This window comes from Rhagoletis pomonella, unplaced genomic scaffold, assembly GCF_013731165.1.
Source record: "Rhagoletis pomonella isolate Grant_MI unplaced genomic scaffold, Rhpom_1.0 Rhpom_scaffold_00006, whole genome shotgun sequence".
Classification (NCBI taxonomy): Eukaryota; Metazoa; Arthropoda; class Insecta; order Diptera; family Tephritidae; genus Rhagoletis; species Rhagoletis pomonella.
This window is the reverse complement of record NW_023458560.1, coordinates 80876467-80885086: the sequence shown is the minus strand read 5'-3', so window position 1 is coordinate 80885086 and position 8620 is coordinate 80876467.

Here is an 8620-nt window from a genome sequence, read left to right as displayed (position 1 = left end):
TAGCGGTTGGCACATTGCGGTTAGCGAACAAAGGCAACAAGCATTTAGTACATTTTCACTAAACAGATGTACATATGTATCAGAGCTGTAAAACTGTGAAATCATTTAAAATTTTAATCATGAAATATTTACAAGTAGTATTTCATTCATTTTCCTTTGGTCTGGTAGTGTGGCTTATATTTTTTTCAATCTACAATCATTAAAAAAAAAATTTTATTTCACACAGTAAGGTAGTAAATACCTGAATGAAAAACTGAGAATGCTGAAGTAAACAGAATTCAATACTGAATTAGCTTCCAGATGAATGAACACTTTGCTATGTGTGCATTCTCTAATTCAGTTCCAATCAAATTTTATACACTAAGGCCCACTTGCAGAACATCTAGAGGTAAATGTATAAATAGAGAGATAAGTAGCTCAGAGTTAAATTGTTATATTCCTTAACCAGACATTGTCTTGCAGCGTTGAAAACTGGCCCAGCGTTAAGTAACCCGAGGGATTTTTAAATTAAGTAGGCACCACTCTCTTTTTTTTGACGTTTATTTACATTTGAATATAGAATTTCAAACACTTCCATACATACGTACATACATACATACATAAATAGGTACACTTTTTAAATAAGCCAGCGGCACTTCCGAGAGTTCTCTTAATTGGATGGACTACTAACACGGTTGGTGCATTTTAATCGCATATATTTTTTACACCAGACTGACCAAAACCTCAGAACTGAAGGCGGAATAGTGAATACGTGAATATGTATGTATGTATGTATGTACATATGTTTTCAAAAATATTTTTGAAATCTCAATTTATTTTTTCTTGTTATTGACAGAAATGACATACGTAGAGTTAGGAAGTTAACCTTCGAAAATTGCTGGGCTAAATATTTAACGATTTAACTATAATTTTACTCCTAACCATTGATTGTTCAAGCAAATTTATCAATTTAACCACTAAACTTCGAGTTAAATAGATAACGTGCTGTTCTGCAAGTGGGCCTAAGAAATGTAAATAAACGTCAAAAAAGAGAGAGTGGTGCCTACTCAATTTAAAAACCCTTCGGGTTACTTAACTCTGGGCCAGTTTTCAATGCTGCAAGTCAACGTCTGGTTTAGGAATATAACAATTTAACTCTGAGCTACTTATCTCTCTATTTATACATTTAACTCTGGATGTTCTGCAAGTGGGCCTTAATTAGCTAAAAAGTGCTAAAAAATTCAGTAAAAAAGTGATTAAAAATTATTTTCTGTTATTAATAGAGAGTATTTTGGGAGAATGTTGTTTGACTGTGTTTTGAGATACGAGGTTTTGCCAATGCACCGTCGTTACATATTTGCATGTATGTATTTACTTAAATGCACATACGAGTGTGTATTCAACAAAAGCCGGGTCCAATGCGGTTTGCTATAGGCTATAGTCATATTTGTAGCCATCGTTATTGTAGCGCTTAAATGTTGGAAGAATAAACTGTTAAAGCAAAAATTCCAATAAATAAATTCTACGCACAACAAATAAACAAAAAGAAGCAACCGTTCACATTGCGGTTGGTTCGAAGCAAAAGTAAAAACTCAATAGCGTCAGCGGAGGCTTGCGGACGAGGATGGTTCTAGTAACCAGTGTTCTGTTCGTCGAACAAAAAAATTGTAAGAATAATCATGATTCTTGTTCAAATTGCGTTCGTGCAGACAAAAAAATTATCCATCACTTATAAATTAAGAGCGCAAAGTGATAGTTCTCTTGGAGAGAATAATATTATTGTGGTATTTATATGTTTGCATTTTTTCTCGAAGATAATCTGAAAACAACCAGTTCGTTAAATTTAAAAATATACAAACTTGAACGATTTTCCAATGAAAATTGTAAGTAAATGCTTGTTTACTTAATTAATTTAGTTAATTCCAATGATTTTAAAAGTACTCGGCTGAAAAAAATGTATTCGTAATCGGAACCAGAGTCGATTAAGCAAACACGACAATTACTACGGCAAAGAAATTTAAACCTATGTTAAAGAACGTCAGAATAACAAGAAATGTACATGTACATAAATTCTCTCTTTCGTCCATCTGATCTGATTGAAATGCAACCGTGGACACCAGCTGGCAAAAAAAAACTTGCAGATTCCTTGCACAAATTTGCGATCTTGCAGAAATTTGCAAGTTTCTCTACTTGAGAGAGAACTTTTTCTTACTCTCTGATTTTTTGAGTGATGGATAAGTCTTTGTGGATTTTTTACAAACAAACCTAATGACACATCAAGAAATGGGTGCAAACAAAGCTGCGCTGAATTATTTTACAACCTTTAAGGCACCGCCTCGGGCGAACCGGAGAACGGTAGGGACAGCGTAGAGAATATCATACAAGCTGGCAATCGAACTGCGATCAGTTGGGCGGAACAAATTAGCGGTTGGCGCTGAGAGGCTACGGGGTTTTAGGCGGGCTGGGGCGCACAAAGTAAATATTAACTCATTGAAGCGTGGCTCGTGAATGGCTTAATGTTCAACTGAAAATAATCATATTACATATGTGTGGATGTATGTATGTACATGCGATGAAGAAATAGAGAAATAGAAATAGAGTAAACTATGTACATGCACATCAGATATTGAGCAAAATTTGTTACAATAAAAAAATATTGGCCCCTATTATGAGTTGCATTCGATCTTCGACTGTGGTCGAAAGTGCTGAACGAACGAATTTTCATTTGGTATTATGGCGCTCATTCGATGAAGAATAGCGCTATTGTGAATTTAGCTCGTTTAGGTTGTTCACAATAGTATATTTTTCACCGCTGAGAAGCTTTGTTTACAGGTCGAGCAAACTAAATAGTGTACTTATACATATGTACATATGTAAATTTGTGCAAATTAAAATGAAATAAAAAAGAAAGCGAGTTTATAAAAGCATGGTAAAAAAAAATTTAATTAGCACAACGGAGTTCTGGTTGAACGATTCGTCAGAGGATGAGGGCTTAGAAAACTGGCCAGAAGCAGAAAACGTGAGAGTTTAAGTCTTTCGAATATATTTTGACATACAATATATTTAAGCAATTTTGTGATCCAAATCTATTTAAAATATATTAAAACTATACACAGCTCCATGATTTTGTTTTCAGAGATCGTGCCAACAGCGTATAGGGATTTTCTTTCATATGTAAAATCAGTCTTTCGAGCTTGTGTTTACTATTCACGACGTTAGAACTGCTTGAAATTAATACAAATTGTTCAAAATTAGTGTCTAGCCGCCAAAAAGTAAGAAAACAAATGCAAAATCATACATCTTTAAAATTTTCTAACACTTCGCTATACCGACGAAAGCAAAATTCCGTTCGACAGAAAATTCGATACTCAACGAAAATTTCGGCACGCTTGCATGGCTCATAATACGAATTTCACTTTCGATCTTCGATAGCCAGCAACTCATAATAGGGGCCATTGTGTGCCGAAATGCATTGAGTTGCATCTATGATAAAGAATGTCGGGCTGTAGCCCCAGTCATTATGTAGCAGCCCGTTGGTATTTTAGTTGCCATAAATATAGCTGGGTCTTTACAAAAGAAAGACTTTTAGGGCTGTTCTGAGTATGAATGTTAATAAATCGCGATTTATTAATGCATAGCGGAAAACAAAATAGGACCTACACGTATATTTCTTCTTATACTGACTTTCTTCAACATATGCTTGGAATTAATTAAATTAATTGAATAAAAAAATATTTACATAATTCTTTCATTAGTAAGTCGCCACAAGATTGTTCATTTTTAAATTTAACGAACTGTTGATTCAAAAATGGAACCGTGTACCACAATATTGCTTGCAAATTCTTGCTGTCAAACATTTTCCCAGCACGAATTCGCAACTTCTCCTCCAAATCAAATGTCAAAATTGTGCTCTCTCCTTGCAAGTTTTACTAGTTTTTTGGACAAACGAACGAACACGATTTGTTAACAATTGGTACCAACTTGTACAAGTTTTTTGCATAGCGAACACTCTTAATATTTGGCTTCGAACTTTGGTATAACGAAGTATCGAAGGGCTAACTAAAGGAATATGTATTTCGCATACCATCTTCAAAATGGGCACAACTCAAAAAAAAATTTAGATCGTATTTTATGCATAAATCAATTCGTAGGATTTATTTCGAATTAATACAAATATTTGTTTCTTCATAATTATATTCTCCAACTAGAAAACTACTGTTATACCTGTTTTTTGTATTAATTGCGTTCAATCTGTACCATCCACAAGCAGTTATATTTTCAGATCTGATTTTTTAGTTGCGCCTCTTTTGAAGAACATTGGTTCAAATGACTCGCACACGGCTAGATACATATTTGTCTTTCTTAGTTACTATAGGGGTATTCATCTAGCGTAACAAGTCACGTAATATGAATACACCTAATGTAACATGTGAAATTTTGCGAACTTGATGCATTGTAATAATAATTTTATTTTGGAGCTGTAAATGTTTTATTATGAATCTAGTAGAATCTAAATATACGCAGAAGCCCAACATCCTACAAAAATTACGTCGGAGAACACATTCTACCAAAACTTCGTATGACATATTAATTACACTGAATATTCACTAAACTAAAATGTATACCAGTCTTAATACACATGTACACACACCAAGCCAGAATGAATATCTAAAATCTATGTGAAACAAAATCAACTTTGTGACAGTTTCACATAGTATAAAATCAATATTAGTCCTCGAAAAAAATATTTATTAATCCAAAACATATCCGAAACTCCTAACACAGCAGCAAGTAAAGCAACACAACCGCCTCCTTCTTCCCCTGAACATCTTTACCCACTCGAAAAAGGAAGCACGCAATACTGTATGTATGTACATACATTAGGGTACCCATCGAAAATGTTTTTTTTTTTTTTAATTTCAAGACCCTATCCCCTAATTTTATTCGCATTTATGAGAAATATTATTGCCTATTTTTATAGATTTTTCAAAGTTCATTTAGAGGTCGCGACCTATCGATTTAGGTCAGAAAATACGATTTTGTAGATTTATGAGTTTTTGAATGACAATTTTTTATTCGATTTTAAAGATCGAATATGATCTGAGAAGAGGATATATAGACTTTTAAAAAGGTATATAATAATCTATTTTCGGACTTGGCTTGTTGGAATTTTGTATCGGATAAATTAAAAAAAAACATATTTCTCTTAATTTTTTAAATTTTGACCATCTATAATTTCCACAATTTCAAAGATATGTAGTACTATCTAAAATTAAATCTACTTCTAAATAAACTGATAGCCATTTATTGCAATTGCATATTTTTTTTATAATTTTTTTTTTATACCCGATAAAAAATCCCCACAAGCCAAGTCCGAAAATAGATTATTTTATACCATTTTAAAGGCCTATATATCCTCTTCTCAGATCATATTCTATCTTTGAAATCGAATCAAAGATAGTCATTCATAAACTCATAAATCTACAAAATCGTATTTTCTGACCTAATTCTACAGGTCGCGACTTCTAAATGACCTTTAAAAAATCTATAAAAATAGGCAATAATATTTTTAATGAAAACAAATAAAATTAGGGGGTAGGGTTTTGAAATTTCCAACAAAAAAAATATTTTCGATGGGCACCCTAATGTACATATGCATGTATGTACATAAGTAGCACAGTTTCAGGAGGTAAGGCAAACAAAAACAAACACACACACAGATACACACCCATGAAGCGCATGCGACATAGCACACCTTCGCCGGTGACACTACGTCAAGAGTCATACAAAGCCCCTCCGCTTCACCTCCGCACTGCTCTGACTACCAATTCGCGTCGCTAATAGTGCATTAAGCGCTTCGGATAGTTTTTACCACGTTACTGCCATCCCTAAATTGGCGCGTCAAGCGCCAAACAACTGTCAAAAATCCTCATGCCCATACAATTTGTATGAAGCATCCCACAATAACGCGGCGCTAACGCCGAGCAAATGGAATTTTCATTTTTGACAGGGCGTTACGTGTTGAAGTTGGATGCGGAAGACGGAAAGAAAGAGAAAGGACAAAAAAGTGAAAGAGGAAACGAGAATAAAAAACGAGAGGATCTGAGAAAACGTCAAAAATTACGACGCGTTGATTTGGGGATAGCGCGCGCTGACACTCGTCGACAATGGATAACGCAACGCTTAGCGCTCCAATTTAGGGACGGCAGTTAAATGTATGTAGGACCCAAAATAGGTTTTCAGTTTGACCTGCAAAGCGTCACTCGTCGACTATTTTTATGCAACGCCACTAACCAACGGTTGCGTATTACTCGTACTCGTAATCGCTCGCACACAGTTTCTTCTTCTGGTATTAGTTTAGTATTAGTTATTATATTTCCTATCTACTAACGTTAACTATCGTTGAGTTGCCGCGCGCTCAACTGTAACGTCCACTCGAATCTGCTTCTGGCAATCAACTGACAACTATGGCGATGGCGCACATCGAAGCTGAAATTGCTCAGGGTTCGGGCGAACGGGCATTTGGAAATGGCTTTGTGGAGGTGCACACCAGCAACATCAAAGCCAGCTAGTGGCAACCAAGACCAGCCGAAGCCAAAATATATATTCATTTCCATCGGCGGTGAGTAAATGTTTGATGTTGTTATGGAAGCACAGTGGGTTACTAACAATCAACGTGCTGCAAAAACACCTCAACGCAAGTCTTCGCGAAAGCATTGAGGGCATTGTTCAATGAAAATTTTGGGAATGAAAATAAGGTCCGGGAAAGAAACTATCGTCAGAGTTATGTATGTATGTCGAAAATGGTCAAAAAATGGTCATAAAATGTTGGAGTAGTATAATTTACGAGTATAAGCAACTGCGAATGACTTCTTCAGTATTGATTATCTGCAATTAAATTTCAATATTGATTGTGTGCTTCATTTGTCTTACAGTGGTATACCGATTAGATAGTTTCGACTATAATTTTTTTCACACCTTTTTCGTTTTTACACACTGTGCCTCAGCATTGCGGGCACTCGCCAATGTCTATCCGCAGTTTTAAGGCCCTGTCTCCACAGGAAAACACTGATGTCGTGATAACTATGTCACAAAATATATTTCCAATGGAGACCGCCTATTTCTCATGTGCTGCAATATATGTCACCGCTTATTGCTTGACATCTATTGCAGGCAATTCGATAGTTTGACAGCCATATTTTCATTTGAAAGAAAGCGTGCTGGTGGTAACATCGATGAAATTTTTATATTAAATCAAAATAAAAGTCTGTTCCTTATTGGATTATTTATGATTACGTTTTAGGAAATTATTCAGCAAGTTTTTTAAAGATTTAAATGTTTTTAAACACCGAAATTGAGAGAATGTTGGGGAAAATTTTAGTAGACGGACGGCAAATTCTAGAAAAAAAGATGATGAGGGGGGGTAGAATAGGACCCCCTGATGTCAAAAATACCCCCCTTTTTTCTAGCAACCCTATAGTTCTTTTATAATTTATTGTTAAAGTCAAGGCACATAAATACAGGTAGAAGCCAAAATGACGTTGCTCTCATGAGAACCAAGCCTTTAAACTTCAACTTGATTTTATTTTATTTCCTATATTTCGTTACGCTTTGAATGTCATATCGTTGTTTTTTTTTTGAATGTTCGTTAATAACAAATTTTGATTTGCATTTGAATTTTTGTAGTGTTGTGCGGTTTATACTTAGTGTATGTGTTAAAAATGCAACACCTGAAGCGTTGTGTTTTATGTGGTGTTAAATATAAGGCAGATACCACTAATTTTTTAACGTGCCTCAATGTCCTTCGCGTAAGGAACGTTGCGAAAGCAGCTGTGGGCAGAGCTGCAGTGAAATGCCTTGCTGTGCGTTAAACATTTTAAAGAAGTAGATTCCACAAATACACCGGGAGGTACAGGAAAGGCACGTTTGAAGCCAAGTGCTGTTCCTATGACCCTTATGCCGAAAAGTCCCTCCAACAACACTGCAACTCATAAAACAAAAACAGAAAACAACATACACGTTTTTTAAAATTTTAACTAAAGAAAATAAATAAATAAGAATAAACTTCAAATATACTTAAAAACGTCAACCAGTGAAATGTATTTTTTTATTTTTCCTTACACACGCTCATTTTTATTTTTACTCTCCCGAAAACTTTGACTTTTGTAGGGTTTGATGTCAATTTGGCTTCTACCTGTTTTTATTGTACCATGTTTTGTAGGTTTGATGTCAATTTGGCTTCTACCTGTTTTTATTGTACCATGGTTAAAGTTTTCATATAAACGATGAACAAGATAGCAGAATAAATTACAACTTGGTGCTACCAGACTGGAATTTTGAATAATAAAAGGGGATTTTTAATTCGGAATTTTAACTTAGTAGAATTCCCCGTTCTGTTTTGCGAAGAAAAGGAGCTGAACACCGTTTGCAGAGAACACCTTGCTGCGTAGGCGGCCTTCGGCGCACTTAGGGATTATAACCCTCAGACAGTAGAATTCTCCTTTGTTTTGCGAAGAAAAGGAGCTGAACACCGTTTGCAGAGAACACTTTTCTGCGTAGGCGGACTACGGCTTCACTTAGGGATTATAACTCTTAGGCAGTAGAATTCTCCTTTCTGTTTTGCGAAGAAAAGGAGCTGAAC